The following is a 27845-nucleotide window of genomic DNA, read 5'->3' as shown; positions in this document are numbered from 1 at the left end:
TTTATTTTTCGTGTTTATTAAAGTGTCAGTACAGAATATAAAGTGACGGGTGGAAGGTGCGCGGCACAGGACACGTCGCTCCGTGATCAGTGCGGTGCTGATATTGGGGTCAGGGGCTGCACCCTCACATCCTGAATCCCCCCGTGATCCCACCTGACAACGACTAAATCATCCTATAAGGCAGCGGTAGAGACGATCTCGGCCCCCGGGACCCTCCCTAATTCATGGTGCATAAATGTAGCAGCTACTCCGCCAACTCTGTGACTGCGGGAATAAAGGGGTCCTGCCCCAGCGGAGCTACAGGCTCGAGCCCCCCGTGGCACAGACCCCGCAGAGCCGCATTCCTGAGGTTCATCCCCAATGCCGCCACGCTGCATGACATGACGTACCGTATATGGGGTGCGTGATGCGGAGCCACACAATGTGGATGTAAGGCTGGGGGTCCGCGCCCTCTGCATGTTAGTGTGTGATTGGGGGTCCGCGCCCTCTACATGTTAGTGTGTGATTGGGGGTCCGCGCCCTCTGCATGTTAGTGTGTGATTGGGGGTCCGCGCCCTCTACATGTTAGTGCGTGATTTGGGGGTCCGCACCCTCTGCATGTTAGTGTGTGATTGGGGGTCCGCGCCCTCTACATGTTAGTGTGTGATTTGGGGGTCCGCACCCTCTGCATGTTAGTGTGTGATTGGGGGTCCGCGCCCTCTGCATGTTAGTGTGTGATTGGGGGTCCGCACCCTCTGCATGTTAGTGTGTGATTGGGGGTCCGCGCCCTCTACATGTTAGTGTGTGATTTGGGGGTCCGCACCCTCTGCATGTTAGTGTGTGATTTGGGGGTCCGCACCCTCTGCATGTTAGTGTGTGATTGGGGGTCCGCGCCCTCTACATGTTAGTGTGTGATTTGGGGGTCCGCACCCTCTGCATGTTAGTGTGTGATTGGGGGTCCGCGCCCTCTACATGTTAGTGTGTGATTTGGGGGTCCGCACCCTCTGCATGTTAGTGTGTGATTTGGGGGTCCGCGCACTCTGCACGTGTGTGATTTGGGGGTCCGCGCCCTCTGCATGTTAGTGTGTGATTTGGGGGTCCGCACCCTCTGCATGTTAGTGTGTGATTTGGGGGTCCGCGCCCTCTGCATGTTAGTGTGTGATTGGGGGTCCGCGCCCTCTACATGTTAGTGTGTGATTTGGGGGTCCGCACCCTCTGCATGTTAGTGTGTGATTGGGGGTCCGCGCCCTCTACATGTTAGTGTGTGATTTGGGGGTCCGCACCCTCTGCATGTTAGTGTGTGATTTGGGGGTCCGCGCACTCTGCACGTGTGTGATTTGGGGGTCCGCACCCTCTGCATGTTAGTGTGTGATTTGGGGGTCTGCGCTCTCTGCACGTTAGTGTGATTTGGGGGTCCATACCCTCTGCACATGTTAGTGTGTGATTTGGGGGTATATACCCTCTGCACATGCTAGTGTGTGATTTGGGGGTATATACCCTCTGCACATGCTAGTGTGTGATTTGGGGGTCTGCACTCTCTGCACGTTAGTGTAATTTGAGGGTCCGCACCCTCTGCACGTTGGTGTGATTTGGGGGTCCATACCCTCTGCATGTTAGTGTGTGATTTGGGGGTCTGCGCTCTATGCACGTTAGTGTGATTTGGGGGTCCATACCCTCTGCACATGTTAGTGTGTGATTTGGGGGTCCGCACCCTCTGCACGTTAGTGTGATTTGGGGGTCCGTACCCTCTGCACATGTTAGTGTGTGATTTGGGGGTCCGCACCCTCTGCACGTTAGTGTGTGATTTGGGGGTCCACGCCCTCTGCACGTGTGATTTGGGGGTCCGCGCCCTCTGCACGTTAGTGTGTGATTTGAGGGTCCACGCCCTCTGCACGTGTGATTTGGGGGTCCGCGCCCTCTGCACGTTAGTGTGTGATTTACGTGATCTTTGCACAAGTGAAATACAAGCGTGATATGAGCCAACACGATAGGGCGGTATTAATCATGAGGGGGCAGCATTAACCCCTTCCTACAGTGCATACCTCAGGTAGGGCTGGGACCCCTAAACGGACCTTGGTATCAGGGACTCAGCTCCCCCCACCTGTAGCTTTTGCATAGGAAACCCGCGGGGGAAGGTGAGGATATGGTACCACCCGAAAGACTGAGACCTGGTCACATTACCAGGTGAGGAAGAGCTGCAGCAGGAGCCTCCCCCTCCTGGTATACTGACAGTACAGGGGTTATGGGCCGGGGGCGTCCCACGCTCGGGGGATCCTGGCGGAAGCTCAGGGGATTGTTGCATTCATGTATGAGGAGGGATGTGAGAAGATCCAGTGCCGCCCGCCAGCGAGGAGGATCGTCCCTGATTTAATGTCCCATTATTGCTTTTTTATATAAATTATTGATACGTATTAACCCCTTCCCGCTTGCAATGTACGATTAATCATTATCGCCATCACTGCTACCTAACAGTGCGCAGCCTGACACCACGCACCTGCTGGCCCTTTAAGAGCATCAGCTCCGGTGCTACATGGAGGGGTTACTGTAGTCTGCGTCCCCCCAGGACTCCAGTGCACAGTGAGGAGGTCAGCCGCAGCCGGACAGCCCAGGGACTGCCAGTCATGAGCCCTCGACTAGGAGTGACGTCTCCGCCAGACATGACGGCGAGCAGCAGGATCTAGGCCACAGGAGGTTGTCGGAAGGAAGACGGCGCGGATCTCATTGTTCGCTTTGCATTTTCAGCTTTGTTATGGCTCCAGGGATTTGTCATCACTCGCACGGTTAATATTAGCCGCCGATATAGAAGAAATGTAGGGGCAGCGTCAGGAGCCCCCGTCCCCCGCAGGGTCCTCAGCAGGAGCCCCCCCGTCCCCGGGAGGATCCTCGGCAGGAGCCCCTGTCCCCCGCAGGGTCCTCGGCAGGCGATGGGGTCACGGCTGGAGCAGGTACTTCTCCTCGTTCCTCTTGTCGGAGTCGGGCGAGGGGCTGGAGTTGGGGCAGGACGGGGTCTGACATGCCTTACACAGGATGAGGAAGAGGACGAGGATCAGTAACGCAATCACACAGTTAAAGGAGATGGCGACCACCGCTCCGGTGGACAGCCCCGCACCCATCGCAGGCTCTCCGTGGTGGTCCGGTCAATGGTGGATGCAGCACTGATATGAGATGGTGACGCCTGGTCCAGTGGTGGTCCTACATCTCCACCCTCAGCAGCAGATCTTCATATTGGGGGTCACCCAACCAAAACTGCTCAATCGGGACCCACCAATCAAGCGCAAGGATCAACTACGGATCATCCCACGGGTCGGCTCAGCGAGGTCCAAACCCATCAACACAACCGGTCCTGCAAAAGAATGAAACCTGTCAGGAAATAGGAAGAATTTCGTATTATTTCAATTACACATACAGAGCTCTCAGCTGCAGTTTCCTCTGCCTGCATGTGCCTGTGTGCGATTTCACCTCCCTCCCCCCTGCTATTTAGCTGTAATGTGAGACCAGCATGCCAGCAATCTTCACTGAGGAGTTTTATGGCTTTAAAGTGAAAGTACAAGTAGAAGCACATGGAAAAAAAGAAACCCAGGTTCCTTTGTCCTTGCAAATGTAAATATCATACCACCGACTAATGATAGAAGTGGGCAAATACATTTTTGGCATGGGCGTCGGTAGAACTATCAGCCAGTGAGTTTTCTAGTTTTCAGAACCATCACAATTGACAAATGGATTACTACATAACTGGGTCACCCAGCCACCCCATGTCTATACTTAAACGAATCTCTAGGTCACGCTGAACATAACGACACGGGTGTCATCTTTCTACGAGGTTCATACGCCAAGATATGTGGGATGATGGTTTTTCATATACTCAAGTGTCAGGAACATGAGCTATTTGATTGTCTATGATCACGCGCACTGGGCTCTGCTACGTTCCTTAAAGCTGCAGATTTGACCTCCCTTTCTCCTCCTTCTGCATTCGCTCACACAACAAACAGAGCCCTATGGCAGAGACACTGTGCAACTTGATACCAATGTGTAAGCAGTTTATGGCTTTTAAACTGCAGTATACCAATCCCCGAAAGCCACTTGTTCCCCCCTCCCTTTCCCAAGGAATGTCTTTGTCTGCCCTGTGAATAGAAAAAACGTAAAGAATAGGAAAAGGAGGGCATGTCATAACTCAGCCCACTCAGTGATGTCACGACAAGAGGGCATATCTTACCCCCGCTGAGGTGGGAGTAGTGTTGTCCAGGAAGCGAGCTAACAACAGCTCGGAAAAGCTGTCCTTATGCATCTTGATGTATCTCCTGAGCATATGGGCGTCCAGGAGATGAAATGATCTGAACGACCTGTAAGTGTTCGATTCAATTTTAACCTTTTTTTTAATTGCAATTGCAATGTAGATATAAATTGTCTTCTTCATAATATCTTTTTAATACTGTGTAAACACTGCCTACCTTTTTTTTGAGTAAAATATACAATTTACTAGCTTGTCTGTCACTGCTCTATAACAAACTGTTGGTTCCGGACCCGTTAATTCTTAGGAAATCGGAGCTCGTGGCAGCATACTTTGTTCTGTGCGATTGGGAATCTTTGTAGCGATGGTGGCTGTCACGATAATGTAAAAATGTCATATTGTGAGTTTAGTTTCAGAAGGTTACATGGCTTTCTAGACACACGCTGCAGCTTCAAGCCCCCTTTCTCCCCCTCTGCATTTGCTTATAAAACAAACAAAGCCCGATGGCAGAGACACTGTGCAACTTGATACCAATGTGTGAGTAGTTTATGGCTTGTAACTGCAGAGGACCAATCCCATTAAGCCACTCGTTCCCCCTCCCCTTACCAACCCAAGGAATGTCTTTGGTGAAACCAAAACGTAAATTCTGAGAAAAGAGGAGTGCATGTCATAACTCAGCCCACTTAGTGATCTCACAATGAGAGGGCATATCTTATGCCTGCTGAGTTGTGAGTTAGTCTTAGCCCAGGAAGCAAGCTGTTCTAACGCACATGGATGTATCTCCTGAGCACACGGCCACCATGATGATGTGAAATGATCTGAACGACCTGTAAGTGTTCTCGTTTCAATATTAATCCTATTTTATTTGTAATCTGTAATGTACATATGATTTTGTGTTCTTTATAATTTTTTTCATACTTTGTAAACACTGCCTATCTTTTTATGGAGTAAAATATAAAATTTACTAGCTTGTCTCTCTCTTCTCTATAAACAAACTGTCGCATCCTCTGAAGTTAATTACAATACTCGACCATTGAACTTGGACCACCGAACCTCGACCACTGACCATCGGCACCGATCCTCGACCATTGCACCTTGGCCACCGAACCTTGACCATTGACCCTCGGCCACCAAACCTCGACCATTGACCCTCGGCCACCAAACCTCGACCATTGACCCTCGGCCACCGAACCTCAACCATTGACCCTCGGCCACCAAACCTCGACCATTGACCCTCGGCCACCGAACCTCAACCATTGACCCTCGGCCACCGAACCTCAACCATTGACCCTCGGCCACCGAACCTCGACCATTGACCCTCGGCCACCGAACCTCAACCATTGACCCTCGGCCACCGAACTCCTACCAATGACCCTCGGCCACCAAACCTTGACCATTGACCCTTTGCACCGAACCTCAATCATTGAACCTGGGCCACTGAACCTCGACCATTGACCCTCGGCACCGAACCTCGACCATTGACCCTCGGCACCGAACCTCGACCATTGACCCTCGGCCACCGAACCTCGACCATTGACCCTCGGCCACCGAACCTCAACCACTGACCCTCGGCCACCGAACCTCAACCATTGTCCCTTGGCACCGAACCTCGATCATTGAACCTGGGCCACCGAACCTCGACTATTGACCCTCAGCACCGAACCTCAACCATTGACCGTCGGCCACCAAACCTCTACCAATGACCCTCGGCCACTGAACCTTGACCATTGACCCTCGGCACCGAACCTCGATCATTGAACCTGGGCCACCGAACCTCGACCATTGACCCTCGGCACCAAACCTCGACCATTGTCCCTTGGCACCGAACCTCGACCATTGACCCTCGGCACCGAACCTCGACCATTGTCCCTTGGCACCGAACCTCGACCATTGACCCTCGGCACCGAACCTCGACCATTGACCCTCGGCCACCGAACCTCAACCATTGTCCCTTGGCACTGAACCTCGACCATTGACCCTCGGCACCGAACCTCGACCATTGACCCTCGGCCACCAAACCTCGACGATTGAACCTCGGCCACCGAACCTCAACCAATAACCCTCGGCACCGAACCTCAACCACTGACCCTTGGCACTGAACCTCGATCATTGGCCACCGAATCTTGACCATTGAACCTCGGCCACCAAACCTTGACCATTGAACCTAGACCACGGGACCCTTGGCCACATTGGTGAAAAACTAAGAAAGGAAAAAACAGACAAACAGAGAGAAAATAGAATATAAAAGGTGAAAATGGAAAAGAGGCAACTCTCTGACATGCCCTGATGTGGTCCTGTTGCTAATACGAGGAAAGCAAGGGGTTAACAGATCGTTTTCAGCTGTCAGCAGATTTGGATCCCTCGTGTGCGTGAGGCTTAAACATTATAGATCATCGCTAAAAGGTGTCCACAGAAAACAGGACGGGTCAGCGAGAATCCGAGCGAGCGGGAGACGTTCCTGGCAATGGCAGGAGCCCCCAAAACACCACAATGGCCGAATAATCCCATGGAGAGATCTGCACCAGGACTTCATACTGGAGGTCACTATATCAGGGAACACACAGGGCGGCCTGCGCTCAGCTGAGGGTCTGGTGCTGTTGCATCCAGTGTGGACACCGCTCTATGAGCTGCACACATCTGTCCTGGGCTTTATTCACACATCAGGCGTTCATTTCTCAATGACAGATTTCCTCTGTAGATATAAACTGATGCAGAATCCTGAGCAATGACTGAGGTGTGAATGAGGCTCTACAACATATCCGCAGAGCGCCGTCCACACCGGATACAACATATCCGCAGAGCGCCGTCCACACCGGACACAACATATCCGCAGAGCGCCGCCCACACCGGATACAACATATCCGCAGAGCGCTCTCCACACCGGATACAACATATCCGCAGAGCGCTGTCCACACTGGATACAACATATCCGCAGAGCGCTGTCCACACCGGATACAACATATCAGCAGAGCGCTGTCCACACTGAATACAACATATCCGCAGAGCACTGCCCACACCGGATACAACGTATCAGCAGAGCGCTGTCCACACCGAATACAACATATCCGCAGGGCGCTGCCCACACCGGATACAACGTATCAGCAGAGCGCCGTCCACACCGAATACAACGTATCCGCAGAGCGCTGCCCACACCGGATACAACGTATCAGCAGAGCGCTGTCCACACCGAATACAACGTATCAGCAGAGCGCTGTCCACACCGAATACAACATATCCGCAGAGCGCTGTCCTCACCGGATACAACGTATCAGCAGAGCGCTGTCCTCACCGGATACAATGTATCAGCAGAGCGCTTTCCACACCGGATACAATGTATCAGCAGAGCGCTGTCCACACCGGATACAATGTATCAGCAGAGCGCTGCCCACACCGGATACAACATATCCGCAGAGCGCTGTCCACACCAGATACAATGTATCAGCAGAGCGCTGTCCACACCGGATACAATGTATCAGCAGAGCGCTGCCCACACCGGATACAACATATCCGCAGAGCGCTGTCCACACCAGATACAATGTATCAGCAGAGCGCTGCCCACACCGGATACAACATATCCGCAGAGCGCTGTCCACACCAGATACAATGTATCAGCAGAGCGCTGCCCACACCGGATACAATGTATCAGCAGAGCGCTGTCCACACCGAATACAACATATCCGCAGAGCGCTGCCCACACCGGATACAACGTATCAGCAGAGCGCTGTCCACACCGAATACAACATATCCGCAGAGCGCTGTCCTCACCGGATACAATGTATCAGCAGAGCGCTGTCCTCACCGGATACAATGTATCAGCAGAGCGCTTTCCACACCGGATACAATGTATCAGCAGAGCGCTGTCCACACCGGATACAATGTATCAGCAGAGCGCTGCCCACACCGGATACAACATATCCGCAGAGCGCTGTCCACACCAGATACAATGTATCAGCAGAGCGCTGCCCACACCGGATACAATGTATCAGCAGAGCGCTGTCCTCACCGGATACAATGTATCAGTAGAGCGCTGTCCACACCGGATACAATGTATCAGCAGAGCGCTGCCCACACCGGATACAATGTATCAGCAGAGCGCTGTCCACACCGAATACAACATATCCGCAGAGCGCTGCCCACACCGGATACAACGTATCAGCAGAGCGCTGTCCACACCGAATACAACATATCCGCAGAGCGCTGTCCTCACCGGATACAATGTATCAGCAGAGCGCTGTCCTCACCGGATACAATGTATCAGCAGAGCGCTTTCCACACCGGATACAATGTATCAGCAGAGCGCTGTCCACACCGGATACAATGTATCAGCAGAGCGCTGCCCACACCGGATACAACATATCCGCAGAGCGCTGTCCACACCAGATACAATGTATCAGCAGAGCGCTGCCCACACCGGATACAATGTATCAGCAGAGCGCTGTCCTCACCGGATACAATGTATCAGTAGAGCGCTGTCCACACCGGATACAATGTATCAGCAGAGCGCTGCCCACACCGGATACAATGTATCAGCAGAGCGCTGTCCACACCGGATACAATGTATCAGCAGAGTCACACAGGGGACATTGTCTCATTCACTGACAGGTAGCAGAGATCTGGAAATGGTTAGTAATAAAGTCGCAAAACTTCCCACTTACATAGAGATCCATCACCAGTGGACGAGCTGCCACAGAGGAATGATCCCACGATCCATCACCAGAGGACGAGCCACCACAGAGGGATGATCCTGCGATCCATCACCAGTGGACGAGCTGCCATGGAGGAATTATCCCACGATCCATTACCAGTGGACGAACCGCCACAGAGGAATGATCCTGCGATCCATCACCAGTGGACGAGCCGCTATGGAGGAATGATCCCACGATCCATCACCAGAGGATGAGCCGCCACAGAGGAATGATCCTGCGATCCATCACCAGTGGATGAGCTGCCACAGAGGAATGATCTCATGATCCATCACCAGTGGATGAGACACTACAGAGGAAGGATCCCATGACCCATCACCTGAGGACAAACCGCCACAGAGGAATGATCCTGCGATCTATCACCAGTGGACGAGCCGCCATAGAGAAATGATACCACTACCCATCACCAGAGGATGAGCCACCAGAGGAATGATCCCACGGCCCATCACCAGTGGACAAGCCAGAACACAGGAATGATCCCACGAGTGGACGAGCCACTACAGAGGAAAGATCACACGACCCGGTCACGGTTCACACCGTGCTGCCAACAATAGGTCACAGATCCCAATAATATGTCAGGGATCCCAGTGAGGATATCTTTATCATCCCCACTACTCACAACAATTTGTCACGAAACTGGGTGGTTTAGTTGCCCCTGGTTTCTTCTGAAGGGGATTTATCTATATCCCACTGCCCAGTTCTGGTTTGGAACTTGCAGCTCTCTGGTGCCCCCCCCTTACCCTCAGGTCAGATTAGGTACTACACCTACGGTAATTAGTTGCCAAAAAGGCTGCCTGCTATGTACTGGCTATTGGGCACGCTGCAGCGTGAGCAATATAACTACTCCCACAGAGGTGGGAACAATAATTATCAACACCGCCGTCGCTACAAAGATTCCCAATTGCACAGAACAAAGTATGCTGCCACCAGCTCCGATTCCACAAGGGTTAACAGGTCCAGAGTCAACCCAAATCAGTATTGTAATTCACTTCAGAGGAAGCGACAGTTCGCTTATAGAGCAGAGAGAGACAAGCTAGTAAATTATATATTTTACTCCATAAAATGGTAGGCAGTGTTTACAAAGTATTAAAAAGATATTATAAAGGAAACAAAATCATGTGTACATTACAAAATAAAACAGGATTAATGTTGAAAAGAGAACACTTACATAGCGCTCAGATCATTTCAGCTTGAGACTGGCCGTGTGCTATGGAGGAGAAATGGCTTCCATATATCCAGATACATGAGCATAGCTTTGCCAAGCTTTTGTTACCTCGCTTCCTGGACCACCTCTGCCCCCAATTCAGCAGCGTGACATCACTGAGTAGGTTGAGTAATGACATGCACGCTTTTCCACTTATTCACGTTTTTTGGTTTCATCAGACAAAGGCATTCCTTGGGAGGAGGGAGGGGCAGTGTCAAGCCATAAACTTCTTCAGTGATTCTGCAGCAGTCAGAGAGGGAAGAGGGGGTGTCGGAAAAGCCCACAGCGTGTGTCTTGTAAAGTTAGGTAGATATTCAAACATGGCATATTCACATTATCGTGACAGACCCATCACCAGTGGACAAGCCAGAACAGAGGAATGATCCCAAGACCCATCACCTGAGGAAAAGCCGCCACAAAGGAATGATCCTGCGATCCATCACCAGTGGACGAGCCGCCAAGGAGGAATGATCCCATGACCCATCCCCAGTGGATGAGCCTCAATGGAGTCATGATCCCAAGACCCATCACCATTGTACGAGCCGCCACAGAGAAATGATCCCACGACCCATCACCAGTGGACGAGCCAACACAGAGGAATGATTCCACAACCCATCACCAGTGGACGAGCCGCCGTGGAGGAATGATCCCAATATCCATCACCAGTGGACGAGCCGACAAAGAGGATGATCCCACAATCCATCACCAGTGGACAATCCGCCATGGAAGAATAATCCCAAGATCCATCGCCAGTAGACGAGATGCAATGACGGAATGATCCCATGACCCAACAAGAGTGGACGAGCCGCTACAGAGTAATGATCCGATAATCCATCAAAGGTGGACAAGCCACCACGGAGGAATGATCTGATAATCCATCACCAGTGGACGAGCCACCACGGAGGAATGATGCGACAATCCATCACCAGTGGACGAGCCACCACGAAGTAATGATCCGACAATCCATCACCAGTGGACGAACCGCCACAGAGGAATGATCCGACAATCCATCACCAGTGGACGAGCCACCACGGAGGAATGATCCGACAATCCATTACCAGTGGACGAGCCACCACGAAGGAATGATCCGACAATCCATCACCAGTGGATGAGCCACCACGGAAGAATGATCCCACGATCCATCACCAGTGGATGAGCCACCACGGAGGAATGATCCGACAATCCATCACCAGTGGATGAGCCACCATGGAAGAATGATCCCACGATCCATCACCAGTGTATGAGCTGCTACGGAGGAATGATCCCAAGACCCATCACCAGTGGACGAGCCACCACAGAGGAATGATCTGACAATCCATCACCAGTGGACAAGCCACCACGGAGGAATGATCCGATAATTCATCATCAGTGGATGAGCCACCACGGAGGAATGATCCAACAATCCATCACCAGTGGATGAGCCACCACGGAAGAATGATCCCACGATCCATCACCAGTGGATGAGCCACCACGGAGGAATGATCCGACAATCCATCACCAGTGGACGAGCCACCACGGAGGAATGATCCGACAATCCATCACCAGTGGATGAGCCACCACAGAAGAATGATCCCACGATCCATCACCAATGGATGAGCCACCACGGAGGAATGATCCCACGATCCATCACCAATGGATGAGCCACCACGGAGGAATGATCCCACGATCCATCACCAATGGATGAGCCACCACAGAGGAATGATCCCAAGACCCATCACCAGTGGATGAGGCGCCGTCCGCTCCTCTGACCAGACCTGGTCTCTCACGGATTGGCAGGTGGGGGCAGAACTAGAATAGGTTCAGAAGTTGCAATCACACATGGGAACTGGAGCCTGAGGGCCCCAAACAGCCTGTTTGGTCCATATGAAAAGACTTTGCAATAATTGGGGGCCCTGTTGGAGGTTTTGCATCGGGGCCCACAAGCTTCAGCCTGCAGGGTTATGGTGGGATCCCAGCCTCCGAACAGGGGCGGCAGCTGATATCACAGAATGTATAAAGAAAAAAACCTTGCACTCAACTTAGATGCTCTGGTGAAATTTTAATGTAGTACTCATAAACGTTTCGGTCCAATATAGCAGGACCTTCATCAGTAACGTACTTAGAGATAAATGGAGAGACAACCGTGTCTCTGTGCACACTGAACACTGCGTCTTAGAGAACGAGGAGTAACGTAAACTCAGGGACCTAATCCCAACTGATAGAGTGAGAGGAGAAGTGTGCCAGGAAGCAGACGTGATCACAGAATGTGATATCACTTTATTGATATCACAGAATGGACGGCAACCATTATATAAGATCCTGTACTGATCACCGGGAGCTTTATTGATATCACAGAATGGACGGCAACCATTATATAAGATCCTGTACTGATCACCGGGAGCTGCAGCGGCTCTGGGGGATCCGGGATCTGCGTCATCGTTAGAATCTCTCCCATCACTCCGCGGGCACCAATGCTGATTTCTCCAGATAATTACATAGTCAATTAGAGACGCCCTGAGGACAACAGAGGATTAAAGACGGAGCACCAAAGCCCCCAAATAAAGTGCTACCAGGGGCGGAACTAGAATAGGTGCAGGGGTCGCACCTGGGGCCCATATGGGAAGATATTACAGGGCTGACAGTTGGGGTCTGGTAGAGATCTTGTGTTGTAGACCATGAGCTTGAGATTCTGCACATGTTCTCCTCTTACAAGATCCCCGTGTCCTCCTCTTACGAGATCCCTGTGTCCTCCTCTTACAAGATCCCTGTGTCCTCCTCTCATGTGTCCTCCTCTCATGTGTCCCATGTGTCCTCCTGTTATGTGACCCCCCGTCCTCCTCTCATGTGTCCTCCTGTTATGTGACCCCCTGTCCTCCTCTCATGTGTCCTCCTGTTATGTGACCTCCTGTTGTGTGACCCCCTGTCCTCCTCTCACGTGTCCTCCTGTTATGTGACCCCCTGTCCTCCTCTCACGTGTTTTCCTGTTATGTGACCCCCTGTCCTCCTCTCATGTGTCCTCCTGTTATGTGACCCCCTGTCCTCCTCTCATGTGTCCTCCTGTTATGTGACCCCCTGTCCTCCTGTCATGTGTCCTCCTGTTATGTGACCCCCTGTCCTCCTCTCATGTGTCCTCCTGTTATGTGACCCCCTGTCCTCCTCTCACGTGTCCTCCTGTTATGTGACCCCCTGTCCTCCTCTCACGTGTCCTCCTGTTATGTGACCCCCTGTCCTCCTCTCATGTGTCCTCCTGTTATGTGACCCCCTGTCCTCCTCTCATGTGTCCTCCTGTTATGTGACCCCCTGTCCTCCTGTCATGTGTCCTCCTGTTATGTGACCCCCTGTCCTCCTCTCACGTGTCCTCCTGTTATGTGACCCCCTGTCCTCCTCTCATGTGTCCTCCTGTTATGTAACCCCTTGTCCTCCTCCCATGTGTCCTCCTGTTATGTGAAACCCTGTCCTCCTCTCACGTGTCCTCCTGTTATGTGACCCCCTGTCCTCCTCTCATGTGTCCTCCTGTTATGTGACCCCCTGTCCTCCTGTCATGTGTCCTCCTGTAATGTGACCCCCTGTCCTCCTCTCATGTGTCCTCCTGTTATGTGACCCCCTGTCCTCCTATCATGTGTCCTCCTGTTATGTGACCCCCTGTCCTCCTCTCATGTGTCCTCCTGTTATGTGACCCCCTGTCCTCCTCTCATGTGTCCTCCTGTTATGTGACCCCCTGTCCTCCTCTCATGTGTCCTCCTGTTATGTGACCCCCTGTCCTCCTCTCATGTGTCCTCCTGTTATGTGACCCCCTGTCCTCTTCTCATGTGTCCTCCTCTTATGTGACCCCCTGTCCTCCTCTCATGTGTCCTACTGTTATGTGACCCCCCGTATTCCTCTCATGTGTCCTACTGTTATGTGACCCCCTGTCCTCCTCTCATGTGTCCTCCTGTTATGTGACCCCCTGTCCTCCTCTCATGTGTCCTCCTGTTATGTGACCCCCTGTCCTCCTCTCATGTGTCCTACTGTTATGTGACCCTCGTCCTCCTCTCATGTGTCCTACTGTTATGTGACCCCCTGTCCTCCTCTCATGTGTCCTCCTGTTATGTGACTCCCTGTCCTCCTATCATGTGTCCTCCTGTTATGTGACCCCCTGTCCTCCTCTCATGTGTCCTCCTGTTATGTGACCCCCTGTCCTCCTCTCATGTGTCCTCCTGTTATGTGACCCCCTGTCCTCCTCTCATGTGTCCTCCTGTTATGTGACTGTCACAATATGGTATGAAATATCATAAGTAGTTCTCTTGCTAGCCTGCGTGGGCTAAGCCCCCCTTCTTGGAGTGATACTGCAAATTCCTGGCTTTCCTTCTCAGAGAGTGTGGGGGTTAGAAGAGCCAAAAGTATTTACGACCGGCATTTACTGTGTAAGCTCTTGTTCAGCTATAAGTGAAGTAGAAACTTCGAGGATCCATGAAAGATTCTTTGTTTAGTTTTTGTTAGATATTAGGCAAACGATTTAAGCTAGACATACGAAAATATATATTCTTATTCTCACTCGGTGTACCTACCCATTCCCCGAAACACGGGCTTCTAACTCCGTCTGGTAAAGAAGTAGGGTTTTCTCTGTAAATATGTATCCCAGATAGGACATATTTGATCTCATTAGAATGCTCACGTTAATCCGAGATAAATGATGGGTTGGTTAGGACTATGAGATGTTTTGTAGCAGAATTATAGAAATTAGATATAGGTTAGGGTAAAATCAGTAAACTGAAGAGGTAGGAGGGACGAGGTGATCCAACCCCTTTCTGGGATGTTACAGGCTTAAGCTATAACTGTCTGCACACATACCCAGCTTCCTTCTTGCCCTATTTTCCTGGAAGAGCTGAGTACATCCCATGAGTTGGGACGTATGGAAAACTGCCCTAGCCTGGTTGCCTGTCATGCTTTGAACATGTGAGTGTTGCTTTTTCTCATTTATTCCCTTTATGTTATAATTACCCTTGTACATATTTGCAATTGTCTCATTTATAACATCTTTATAAAATATTTTTGATAAAGCACTGCCTAATTTTTTTATGGGATATAATATTATATGTTAGTCCATTCTCCATGCTCTAAACGCACCCTGTCTCTGGAAGAGAATTACGCTACTGTGTTGGGTTAGCTTCGGACCCGTTTAATCGAAGCTGGTGGCAGTGATACCGTGCAGACTTTTGGGTTATGCTGATGCGACTTCGGCGTTGCTAATTATTGTTCCTGCCTGAGTGGGAGTAGTTTATCGCGTCGCTGCAGCGTGCCCAATAGCCAGTACATAGCAGGCAGCCTTTCTGGCGACTAATTACCCTAGGTGCAGTACCTAATCTGACCTGAGAGTAAGGGGGGCGCCAGAGAGCTGCAAGTGTTAAGTGGAACTGTAAGCGGGATATACATAAATCCCTGCAGTTTGTGGTATATTGAAAGCAGTGGGATACCTAGAATAAGCCCCTGCTGTAAACTAAGAGGTCAATAGCCTTGTGTGTGGTTTCTCATCACATCGTGGAGTGGAGGGATAACTAAGATAAGCCCCCCTGCACATGTGATAGCCGTCTGTTGGCCTAAAGTCACCTCAATCCGTGACATGGGGGTGACGGTCACGGTGTGAATTCTGACCCATTGGTGACAGCGGTCAGGGGAATCGTGACAGTGACCCCCTGTCCTCCTCTCATGTGTCCTCCTGTTATGTGACCCCCTGTCCTCCTCTCACGTGTCCTCCTGTTATGTGACCCCCTGTCCTCCTCTCATGTGTCCTCCTGTTATGTGACCCCCTGTCCTCCTCTCATGTGTCCTCCTGTTATGTGATCCCCTGTCCTCCTCCCATGTGTCCTCCTGTTATGTGACCCCCTGTCCTCCTCTCATGTGTACTCCTGTTATGTGACCCCCTGTCCTCCTGTCATGTGTCCTCCTGTTATGTGACCCCCTGTCCTCCTCTCATGTGTCCTCCTGTTATGTGACCCACTGTCCTCCTCTCATGTGTCCTCCTGTTATGTGACCCCCTGTCCTCCTCTCATGTGTCCTCCTGTTATGTGACCCCGTCCTCCTCTCATGTGTCCTCCTGTTGTGTGACCCCCTATCCTCCTCTCATGTGTCCTCCTGTTATGTGACCCCGTCCTCCTCTCATGTGTCCTCCTGTTGTGTGACCCCCTGTCCTCCTGTCATGTGTCGTCCTGTTATGTGACCCCCTGTCCTCCTCTCATGTGTCCTCCTGTTATGTGACCCCCTGTCCTCCTCTCATGTGTCCTCCTGTAATGTGACCCCGTCCTCCTCTCATGTGTCCTGTTGTGTGACCCCCTGTCCTCCTGTCATGTGTCCTCCTGTTGTGTGACCCCCTGTCCTCCTCTCACGTGTCCTCCTGTTATGTGACCCCGTCCTCCTCACATGTGTCCTCCTGTTGTGTGACCCCCTGTCCTCCTCTCATGTGTCCTCCTGTTATGTGACCCCCTGTCCTCCTCTCATGTGTCCTCCTGTAATGTGACCCCCTGTCCTCCTCTCGTGTCCTCCTGTTCTGTAACCCCCTGTCCTCCTCTCATGTGTCCTCCTGTAATGTGACCCCGTCCTCCTCTCATGTGTCCTCCTGTTGTGTGACCCTGTCCTCCTCTCATGTGTCCTCCTATTATGTGACCCCCTGTCCTCCTCTCATGTGTCCTCCTGTTATGTGACCCCCTGTCGTCCTCTCATGTGTCCTCCTGTTATGTGACCCCCTGTCCTCCTCTCATGTGTCCTCCTGTTATGTGACCCCCTGTCCTCCTCTCATGTGTCCTCCTGTTATGTGACCCCGTCCTCCTCTCATGTGTCCTCCTGTTGTGTGACCCTGTCCTCCTCTCATGTGTCCTCCTGTTATGTGACCCCCTGTCCTCCTCATGTGTCCTGTTATGTGACCCCCTGTCCTCCTCTCATATGTCCTGTTATGTGACCCCCTGTCCTCCTCTCATGTGTCCTCCTGTTATGTGACCCCCTGTCCTCCTCTCACGTGTCCTCCTGTAATGTGACCCCCTGTCCTCCTCTCATGTGTCCCATGTGTCCTCCTGTTATGTGACCCCCTGTCCTCCTCATGTGTCCTCCTGTTATGTGACCCCCTGTCCTCCTGTCATGTGTCCTCCTGTAATGTGACCCCCTGTCCTCCTCTCATGTGTCCTCCTGTTATGTGACCCCCTGTTCTCCTCTCATGTGTCCTCCTGTAATGTGACCCCCTGTCCTCCTCCCATGTGTCCTCCTGTTATGTGACCCCCTGTTCTCCTCTCATGTGTCCTCCTGTAATGTGACCCCCTGTCCTCCTCTCATGTGTCCTGTTATGTGACCCCCTGTTCTCCTCTCATTTGTCCTCCTGTAATGTGACCCCCTGTCCTTCTCTCATGTGTCCTCCTGTTATGTGACCCCCTGTCCTCCTGTCATGTGTCCTCCTGTTATGTGACCCCCTGTCCTCCTCTCATGTGTCCTCCTGTTATGTGACCCCCTGTCCTCCTGTCATGTGTCCTCCTGTTATGTGACCCCCTGTCCTCCTCTCATGTGTCCTCCTGTAATGTGACCCCCTGTTCTCCTCTCACGTGTCCTCTTGTTATGTGACTCCCTGTCCTCATGTCATGTGTCCTCCTGTTATGTGACCCCCTGTCCTCCTCTCATGTGTCCTCCTGTAATGTGACCCCCTGTCCTCATGTCCTGTGTCCTCCTGTTATGTGACCCCCTGTCCTCCTGCCATGTGTCCTCCTGTTATGTGACCCCCTGTCCTCCTCTCATGTGTCCTCCTGTTATGTGACCCCTGTCCTCCTCTCATGTGTCCCATGTGTCCTCCTGTTATGTGACCCCCTGTCCTCCTCATGTGTCCTCCTGTTGTGTGACCCCCTGTCCTCCTCTCATGTGTCCTCCTGTTATGTGACCCCCTGTCCTCCTGTCATGTGTCCTCCTGTTATGTGACCCCCTGTCCTCCTCTCATGTGTCCTCCTGTTATGTGACCCCCTGTTCTCCTCTCATGTGTCCTCCTGTTATGTGACCCCCTGTCCTCCTCATGTGTCCTCCTGTTATGTGACCCCCTGTCCTCCTGTCATGTGTCCTCCTGTTATGTGACCCCCTGTCCTCCTCTCATGTGTCCCATGTGTCCTCCTGTTATGTGACCCCCTGTCCTCCTCATGTGTCCTCCTGTTGTGTGACCCCCTGTCCTCCTCTCATGTGTCCTCCTGTTATGTGAACCCCTGTCCTCCTGTCATGTGTCCTCCTGTTATGTGACCCCCTGTCCTCCTCTCATGTATCCTCCTGTTATGTGACCCCCTGTCCTCCTCTCACGTGTCCTCCTGTAATGTGACCCCCTGTCCTCCTGTCATGTGTCCTCCTGTTATGTGACCCCCTGTTCTCCTCTCATGTGTCCTCCTGTAATGTGACCCCCTGTCCTCCTCTCATGTGTCCTCCTGTTATGTGACCCCCTGTCCTCCTGTCGTGTCCTCCTGTTATGTGACCCCCTGTCCTCCTGTCATGTGTCCTCCTGTTATGTGACCCCCTGTCCTCCTCTCATGTGTCCTCCTGTTATGTGACCCCCTGTCCTCCTCTCATGTGTCCTCCTGTTATGTGACCCCCTGTCCTCCTGTCATGTGTCCTCCTGTTATGTGACCCCCTGTCCTCCTGTCATGTGTCCTCCTGTAATGTGACCCCCTGTCCTCCTGTCATGTGTCCTCCTGTTATGTGACCCCCTGTCCTCCTCTCATGTGTCCTCCTGTTATGTGACCCCCTGTCCTCCTTTCATGTGTCCTCCTGTTATGTGACCCCCTGTCCTCCTGTCATGTATCCTCCTGTTATGTGACCCCTTGTCCTCCTGTCATGTGTCCTCCTGTAATGTGACCCCCTGTCCTCCTGTCATGTGTCCTCCTGTTATGTGACCCCCTGTCCTCCTCTCATGTGTCCTCCTGTTATGTGACCCCCTGTCCTCCTCTCATGTGTCCTCCTGTTATGTGACCCCCTGTCCTCCTGTCATGTGTCCTCCTGTTATGTGACCCCCTGTCCTCCTGTCATGTGTCCTCCTGTAATGTGACCCCCTGTCCTCCTGTCATGTGTCCTCCTGTTATGTGACCCCCTGTCCTCCTCTCACGTGTCCTCCTGTTATGTGACCCCCTGTCCTCCTCTCATGTATCCTCCTGTTATGTGACCCCCTGTTCTCCTCTCACGTGTCCTCCTGTTATGTGACTCCCTGTCCTCCTCTCATGTGTCCTCCTGTTATGTGACCCCCTGTCCTCCTCTCATGTGTCCTCCTAATATGTGACCCCCTGTCCTCCTCTCATGTGTCCTCCTGTTATGTGACCCCCTGTCCTCCTCCCATGTGTCCTCCTGTTATGTGACCCCCTGTCCTCCTCTCATGTGTCCTCCTGTTATGTGACCCCCTGTCCTCCTCTCATGTGTCCTCCTGTTATGTGACCCCCAGTCCTCCTCTCATGTGTCCTCCTGTTATGTGACCCCCTGTCCTCCTCTCATGTGTCCTCCAGTTATGTGACCCCCCGTCCTCCTGTCATGTGTCCTCCTGTTATGTGACCCCCTGTCCTCCTCTCATGTGTCCTCCTGTTATGTGACCCACTGTCCTCCTCTCATGTGTCCTCCTGTTATGTGACCCCGTCCTCCTCTCATGCGTCCTCCTGTTGTGTGACCCCCTATCCTCCTCTCATGTGTCCTCCTGTTATGTGACCCCCTGTCCTCCTCTCATGTGTCCTCCTGTTATGTGACCCCGTCCTCCTCTCATGTGTCCTCCTGTTGTGTTACCCCCTGTCCTCCTGTCATGTGTCCTCCTGTTATGTGACCCACTGTCCTCCTCTCATGTGTCCTCCTGTTATGTGACCCCGTCCTCCTCTCATGTGTCCTCCTGTTTTGTGACCCCCTATCCTCCTCTCATGTGTCCTCCTGTTATGTGACCCCCTGTCCTCCTCTCATGTGTCCTCCTGTTGTGTGACCCCCTGTCCTCCTCTCATGTGTCCTCCTGTTATGTGACCCCCTGTCCTCCTCTCATGTGTCCTCCTGTTATGTGACCCACTGTCCTCCTCTCATGTGTCCTCCTGTAATGTGACCCCGTCCTCCTCTCATGTGTCCTCCTGTTGTGTGACCCCCTGTCCTCCTCTCATGTGTCCTCCTGTTATGTGACCACATCCTCCTCTCATGTGTCCTCCTGTTGTGTGACCCCCTGTCCTCCTCTCATGTGTCCTCCTGTTATGTGACCCCCTGTCCTCCTCTCATATGTCCTCCTGTAATGTGACCCCCTGTCCTCCTCTCGTGTCCTCCTGTTCTGTAACCCCCTGTCCTCCTCTCATGTGTCCTCCTGTTATGTGACCCCCTGTCCTCCTCTCATGTGTCCTGTTATGTGACCCCCTGTCCTCCTCTCATGTGTCCTCCTGTTATGTGACCCACTGTCCTCCTCTCATGTAACATAGTAACATAGTAACATAGTTAGTAAGGCCGAAAAAAGACATTTGTCCATCCAGTTCAGCCTATATTCCATCATAATAAATCCCCAGATCTACGTCCTTCTACAGAACCTAATTGTATGATACAATATTGTTCTGCTCCAGGAAGACATCCAGGCCTCTCTTGAACCCCCCGACTGAGTTCGCCATCACCACCTCCTCAGGCAAGCAATTCCAGATTCTCACTGCCCTAACAGTAAAGAATCCTCTTCTATGTTGGTGGAAAAACCTTCTCTCCTCCAGACGCAAAGAATGCCCCCTTGTGCCCGTCACCTTCCTTGGTATAAACAGATCCTCAGCGAGATATTTGTATTGTCCCCTTATATACTTATACATGGTTATTAGATCGCCCCTCAGTCGTCTTTTTTCTAGACTAAATAATCCTAATTTCGCTAATCTATCTGGGTATTGTAGTTCTCCCATCCCCTTTATTAATTTTGTTGCCCTCCTTTGTACTCTCTCTAGTTCCATTATATCCTTCCTGAGCACCGGTGCCCAAAACTGGACACAGTACTCCATGTGCGGTCTAACTAGGGATTTGTACAGAGGCAGTATAATGCTCTCATCATGTGTATCCAGACCTCTTTTAATGCACCCCATGATCCTGTTTGCCTTGGCAGCTGTCCTCCTGTTATGTGACCCCGTCCTCCTCTCATGCGTCCTCCTGTTGTGTGACCCCTTATCCTCCTCTCATGTGTCCTCCTGTTATGTGACCCCCTGTCCTCCTCTCATGTGTCCTCCTGTTATGTGACCCCGTCCTCCTCTCATGTGTCCTGTTGTGTGACCCCCTGTCCTCCTGTCATGTGTCCTCCTGTTATGTGACCCACTGTCCTCCTCTCATGTGTCCTCCTGTTATGTGACCCCGTCCTCCTCTCATGTGTCCTCCTGTTGTGTGACCCCCTATCCTCCTCTCATGTGTCCTCCTGTTATGTGACCCCCTGTCCTCCTCTCATGTGTCCTCCTGTTGTGTGACCCCCTGTCCTCCTGTCATGTGTCCTCCTGTTATGTGACCCCCTGTCCTCCTCTCATGTGTCCTCCTGTTGTGTGACCCCCTGTCCTCCTGTCATGTGTCCTCCTGTTATGTGACCCCCTGTCCTCCTCTCATGTGTCCTCCTGTTATGTGACCCACTGTCCTCCTCTCATGTGTCCTCCTGTAATGTGACCCCGTCCTCCTCTCATGTGTCCTCCTGTTGTGTGACCCCCTGTCCTCCTCTCATGTGTCCTCCTGTTATGTGACCCCATCCTCCTCTCATGTGTCCTCCTGTTGTGTGACCCCCTGTCCTCCTCTCATGTGTCCTCCTGTTATGTGACCCCCTGTCCTCCTCTCATGTGTCCTCCTGTAATGTGACCCCCTGTCCTCCTCTCGTGTCCTCCTGTTCTGTAACCCCCTGTCCTCCTCTCATGTGTCCTCCTGTTATGTGACCTCCTGTCCTCCTCTCATGTGTCCTCCTGTTATGTGACCCCCTGTCCTCCTCTCATGTGTCCTCCTGTTATGTGACCCCGTCCTCCTCTCATGTGTCCTCCTGTTGTGTGACCCTGTCCTCCTCTCATGTGTCCTCCTGTTATGTGACCCCCTGTCCTCCTCTCATGTGTCCTCCTGTTATGTGACCCCCTGTCCTCCTCTCATGTGTCCTCCTGTTATGTGACCCCCTGTCCTCCTCTCATGTGTCCTCCTGTTATGTGACCCCCTGTCTTCCTCTCATGTGTCCAGAAAAAAGGCGCAGAGACAATGATGAGTTGCAGAAATAATGGCGCCCCAGGTCCAGTGTGCGGGCAGCTGGTGGTGGGACCACATGGGGGGAGGGTCTGCCTGGAAAAAGTGTCTGTTTCCCTCCCAGGATCAGTCCTGAACTACAACCCCCATCATAAGAACATAGCACAGTCCCGATCACACAGCCGCACAGTCCTGATCGCACAGCCGCACACAGTCCCGATCGCACAGCCGCACACAGTCCTGATAACACAGCCGCACAGTCCCGATCACACAGCAGCACACAGTCCCGATCACACAGCCGCACACAGTCCCGATCACACAGCCGCACACAGTCCCAATCGCACAGCCGCGCACAGTCCTGATAACACAGCCGCACACAGTCCCGATCGCACAGCCGCACACAGTCCCGATCGCACAGCCGCACACAGTCCCGATCGCACAGCCGCACACAGTCCCGATCACACAGCCGCACACAGTCCCGATCACACAGCCGCACACAGTCCCGATCGCACAGCCGCACACAGTCCCGATCGCACAGCCGCGCACAGTCCCGATCGCACAGCCGCGCACAGTCCTGATAACACAGCCACACACAGTCCCGATCACACAGCCGCACACAGTCCCAATCACACAGTCCCGATCACACAGCCGCACACAGTCCCAATCACACAGTCGCACACAGTCCCGATCGCACAGCCGCACACAGTCCCGATCGCACAGCCGCACACAGTCCCGATCACACAGCCGCACACAGTCCCGATCACACAGCCGCACAGTCCCGATCGCACAGCCGCACACAGTCCTGATCACACAGCCGCACACAGTCCTGATCACACAGCCGCACACAGTCCTGATCGCACAGCCGCACACAGTCCTGATCACACAGCCACACACAGTCCCGATCACATAGCCGCACACAGTCCCAATCACACAGTCCCGATCACACAGCCGCACACAGTCCCAATCACACAGTCGCACACAGTCCCGATCACACAGCCGCAGTACTGATCACACAGCCGCACACAGTCCCGATCACACAGCCGCACACAGTCCCGATCACACAGCCGCACACAGTCCCGATCACACAGCCGCACAGTCCCGATCGCACAGCCGCACACAGTCCTGATCACACAGCCGCACACAGTCCTGATCACACAGCCGCACACAGTCCTGATCGCACAGCCGCACACAGTCCTGATCACACAGCCACACACAGTCCCGATCACACAGCCGCACACAGTCCCAATCACACAGTCCCGATCACACAGCCGCACACAGTCCCAATCACACAGTCGCACACAGTCCCGATCACACAGCCGCACACAGTCCTGATCACACAGCCGCACACAGTCCTGATCACACAGCCGCACACAGTCCTGATCGCACAGCCGCACACAGTCCTGATCACACAGCCACACACAGTCCCGATCACATAGCCGCACACAGTCCCAATCACACAGTCCCGATCACACAGCCGCACACAGTCCCAATCACACAGTCGCACACAGTCCCGATCACACAGCCGCAGTACTGATCACACAGCCGCACACAGTCCCGATCACACAGCCGCACACAGTCCCGATCACACAGCCGCACACAGTCCCGATCACACAGCCGCACAGTCCCGATCGCACAGCCGCACACAGTCCTGATCACACAGCCGCACACAGTCCTGATCACACAGCCGCACACAGTCCTGATCGCACAGCCGCACACAGTCCTGATCACACAGCCACACACAGTCCCGATCACACAGCCGCACACAGTCCCAATCACACAGTCCCGATCACACAGCCGCACACAGTCCCAATCACACAGTCGCACACAGTCCCGATCACACAGCCGCAGTACTGATCACACAGCCGCACACAGTCCCGATCACACAGCCGCACACAGTCCCGATCACACAGCCGCACACAGTCCCGATCACACAGCCGCACACAGTCCCGATCACACAGCCGCACAGTCCCGATCACACAGCTGCACAGTCCCGATCACACAGCCGCACAGTCCCGATCACACAGCCGCACACAGTCCCGATCAAACAGCCGCACAGTCCCGATCACACAGCCGCACAGTCCCGATCGCACAGCCGCACAGTCCTGATCGCACAGCCGCACAGTCCCGATCGCACAGCCGCACAGTCCCGATCACACAGCCGCACAGTCCCGATCACACAGTCGCACAGTCCCGATCACACAGCCGCACAGTCCCGATCACACAGCCGCACAGTCCCGATCACACAGTCGCACACAGTCCCGATCACACAGCCGCACAGTCCCGATCACACAGCCGCACAGTCCCGATCACACAGCCGCACACAGTCCCGATCACACAGCCGCACACAGTCCCGATCACACAGCCGCACACAGTCCCGATCACACAGCCGCACACAGTCCCGATCACACAGCCGCACACAGTCCCGATCACACAGCCGCACACAGTCCCAATCACACAGCCGCACACAGTCCCAATCACACAGCCGCACACAGTCCCGATCACACAGCCGCACACAGTCCCGATCACACAGCCACACACAGTCTCGATCACACAGCCGCACACAGTCCCGATCACACAGCCGCACACAGTCCTGATCACACAGCCGCACACAGTCCCGATCACACAGCCGCAGTACCGATCACACAGCCGCACACAGTCCCGATCACACAGCCGCACAGTCCCGATCACACAGCCGCACAGTCCCGATCACACAGCCGCACAGTCCCGATCACACAGCCGCACAGTCCCGATCACACAGCCGCACACAGTCCCGATCACACAGTCGCACACAGTCCCGATCACACAGCCGCACAGTCCCGATTACACAGCCGCACAGTCCCGATAACACAGCCGCACACAGTCCCGATCACACAGCCGCACACAGTCCCGATCACACAGTCGCACACAGTCCCGATCACACAGCCGCACAGTCCTGATCACACAGCCGTACAGTCCCGATCACACAGCCACAGTCCCGATCACACAGCCGCACAGTCCCGATCACACAGCCGCACACAGTCCCGATCGCACAGCCGCGCACAGTCCTGATAACACAGCCGCACACAGTCCCGATCGCACAGCCGCACACAGTCCCGATCACACAGCCGCACACAGTCCCGATCACACAGTCGCACACAGTCCCGATCACACAGCCGCACAGTCCTGATCACACAGCCGTACAGTCCCGATCACACAGCCACACAGTCCCGATCACACAGCCGCACAGTCCCGATAACACAGCCGCACACAGTCCCGATCACACAGCCGCACACAGTCCCGATCACACAGCCGCACACAGTCCCGATCACACAGTCGCACACAGTCCCGATCACACAGCCGCACACAGTCCCGATCACACAGCCGCAGTCCCGATCACACAGCCGCACACAGTCCCGATCACACAGTCGCACACAGTCCCGATCACACAGCCGCACACAGTCCCGATCACACAGTCGCACACAGTCCCGATCACACAGCCGCACACAGTCCCGATCACACAGTCGCACACAGTCCCGATCACACAGTCGCACACAGTCCCGATCACACAGTCGCACACAGTCCCGATCACACAGTCGCACACAGTCCCGATCACACAGCCACACAGTCCCGATCACACAGCCGCACACAGTCCCGATCACACAGCCACACAGTCCCGATCACACAGCCGCAGTACTGATCACACAGCCGCACACAGTCCCGATCACACAGCCACACAGTCCCGATCACACAGCCGCACACAGTCCCGATCACACAGCCACACAGTCCCGATCACACAGCCGCAGTACTGATCACACAGCCACACAGTCCCGATCACACAGCCGCAGTACTGATCACACAGCCGCACACGGATCAGTGTAGATGGAATTTCACCATTTACCTCCTCATGATGCGCAGTCTGTACTGGCTCCATCCGAGGCTCCGCTCTGACCCAGGAACCGCACTGACCGGCGGCCTCGCTGCAGTGTGCACAGGGGTCTGCATGGAGCTCAGGAGACCGAGCGGAGAAACCGCAACACTGACCCGGGGGTCTCTAGGCGCCCACTCCTCACACCTCCACTGATGATGCCAAGGGTCCAGCGTCCAAGTGCAGCCCACTTATAGCCCCCGACACAGTCAGTGATGGCAGGAAGGGTCCGGTGCCCCCAGGGGTCAGTGATGGCAGGAAGGGTCCGGTGCCCCCAGGGGTCAGTGATGGCAGGAAGGGTCCGGTGCCCCCCAGGAGTCAGTGGTGGCAGGAAGGGTCCGGTGCCCCCCAGGGGTCAGTGGTGGCAGGAAGGGTCCGGTGCCCCCAGGGGTCAGTGGTGGCAGGAAGGGTCCGGTGCCCCCCAGGGGTCAGTGGTGGCAGGAAGGGTCCGGTGCCCCCAGGGGTCAGTGATGGCAGGAAGGGTCCGGTGCCCCCCAGGGGTCAGTGGTGGCAGGAAGGGTCCGGTGCCCCCAGGGGTCAGTGATGGCAGGAAGGCTCCGGTGTCCCCAGCAGTCAGTGATGGCAGGAAGGCTCCGGTGTCCCCAGCAGTCAGTGATGGCAGGAAGGCTCCGGTGCCCCCCAGCAGTCAGTGATGGCAGGAAGGCTCCGGTGCCCCCAGCAGTCAGTGATGGCAGGAAGGCTCCGGTGTCCCCAGCAGTCAGTGATGGCAGGAAGGCTCCGGTGCCCCCAGCAGTCAGTGATGGCAGGAAGGCTCCGGTGCCCCCAGCAGTCAGTGATGGCAGGAAGGCTCCGATGCCCCCCAGCAGTCAGTGATGGCAGGAAGGCTCCGGTGTCCCCAGCAGTCAGTGATGGCAGGAAGGCTCCGGTGTCCCCAGCAGTCAGTGATGGCAGGAAGGCTCCGGTGCCCCCCAGCAGTCAGAGATGGCAGGAAGGCTCCGGTGCCCCCCAGCAGTCAGTGATGGCAGGAAGGGTCCGGTGTCCCCAGCAGTCAGTGGTGGCAGGAAGGCTCCGGTGCCCCCCAGGGGTCAGTGATGACAGGAAGGCTCCGGTGTCCCCAGGGGTCAGTGATGGAGGAAGGCTCCGGTGCCCCCCAGGGGTCAGTGATGGCAGGAAGGCTCCGGTGCCCCCAGCAGTCAGTGATGGCAGGAAGGCTCCGGTGTCCCCAGCAGTCAGTGATGGCAGGAAGGCTCCGGTGCCCCCCAGCAGTCAGTGATGGCAGGAAGGCTCCGGTGCCCCCCAGCGGTCAGTGATGGCAGGAAGGGTCCGGTGCCCCCAGCAGTCAGTGATGGCAGGAAGGCTCCGGTGTCCCCAGCAGTCAGTGATGGCAGGAAGGCTCCGGTGTCCCCAGCAGTCAGTGATGGCAGGAAGGCTCCGGTGCCCCCCAGCAGTCAGTGATGGCAGGAAGGCTCCGGTGCCCCCAGCAGTCAGTGATGGCAGGAAGGCTCCGGTGTCCCCCAGCAGTCAGTGATGGCAGGAAGGCTCCGGTGCCCCCAGGGGTCAGTGATGGCAGGAAGGCTCCGGTGCCCCCAGGGGTCAGTGATGGCAGGAAGGCTCCGGTGCCCCCCAGCAGTCAGTGATGGCAGGAAGGCTCCGGTGCCCCCCAGCAGTCAGTGATGGCAGGAAGGCTCCGGAGCTCCTCACGGTGCAGGACGTCACTTGTTCTCG

General features: G+C 54.2%; 1 long non-coding RNA gene across 1 annotated transcript; it reads right to left on the bottom strand.

The window, feature by feature from the left end:
• Positions 1-27844, bottom strand: LOC138658776 (uncharacterized). Its single transcript, XR_011317495.1, has 2 exons — positions 26133-27844; positions 1-3322 (listed from the first exon to the last, which is right to left on the bottom strand). It is a non-coding gene; the product is annotated as an uncharacterized lncRNA (long non-coding RNA).
• Position 27845: the final 1 nt, after the last annotated feature.

This window comes from Ranitomeya imitator, chromosome 1, assembly GCF_032444005.1.
Source record: "Ranitomeya imitator isolate aRanImi1 chromosome 1, aRanImi1.pri, whole genome shotgun sequence".
Taxonomy (NCBI): Eukaryota; Metazoa; Chordata; class Amphibia; order Anura; family Dendrobatidae; genus Ranitomeya; species Ranitomeya imitator.
The sequence above is the reverse complement of the archived record's forward strand: the minus strand, read 5'-3'. Positions and strand labels throughout refer to the sequence as shown.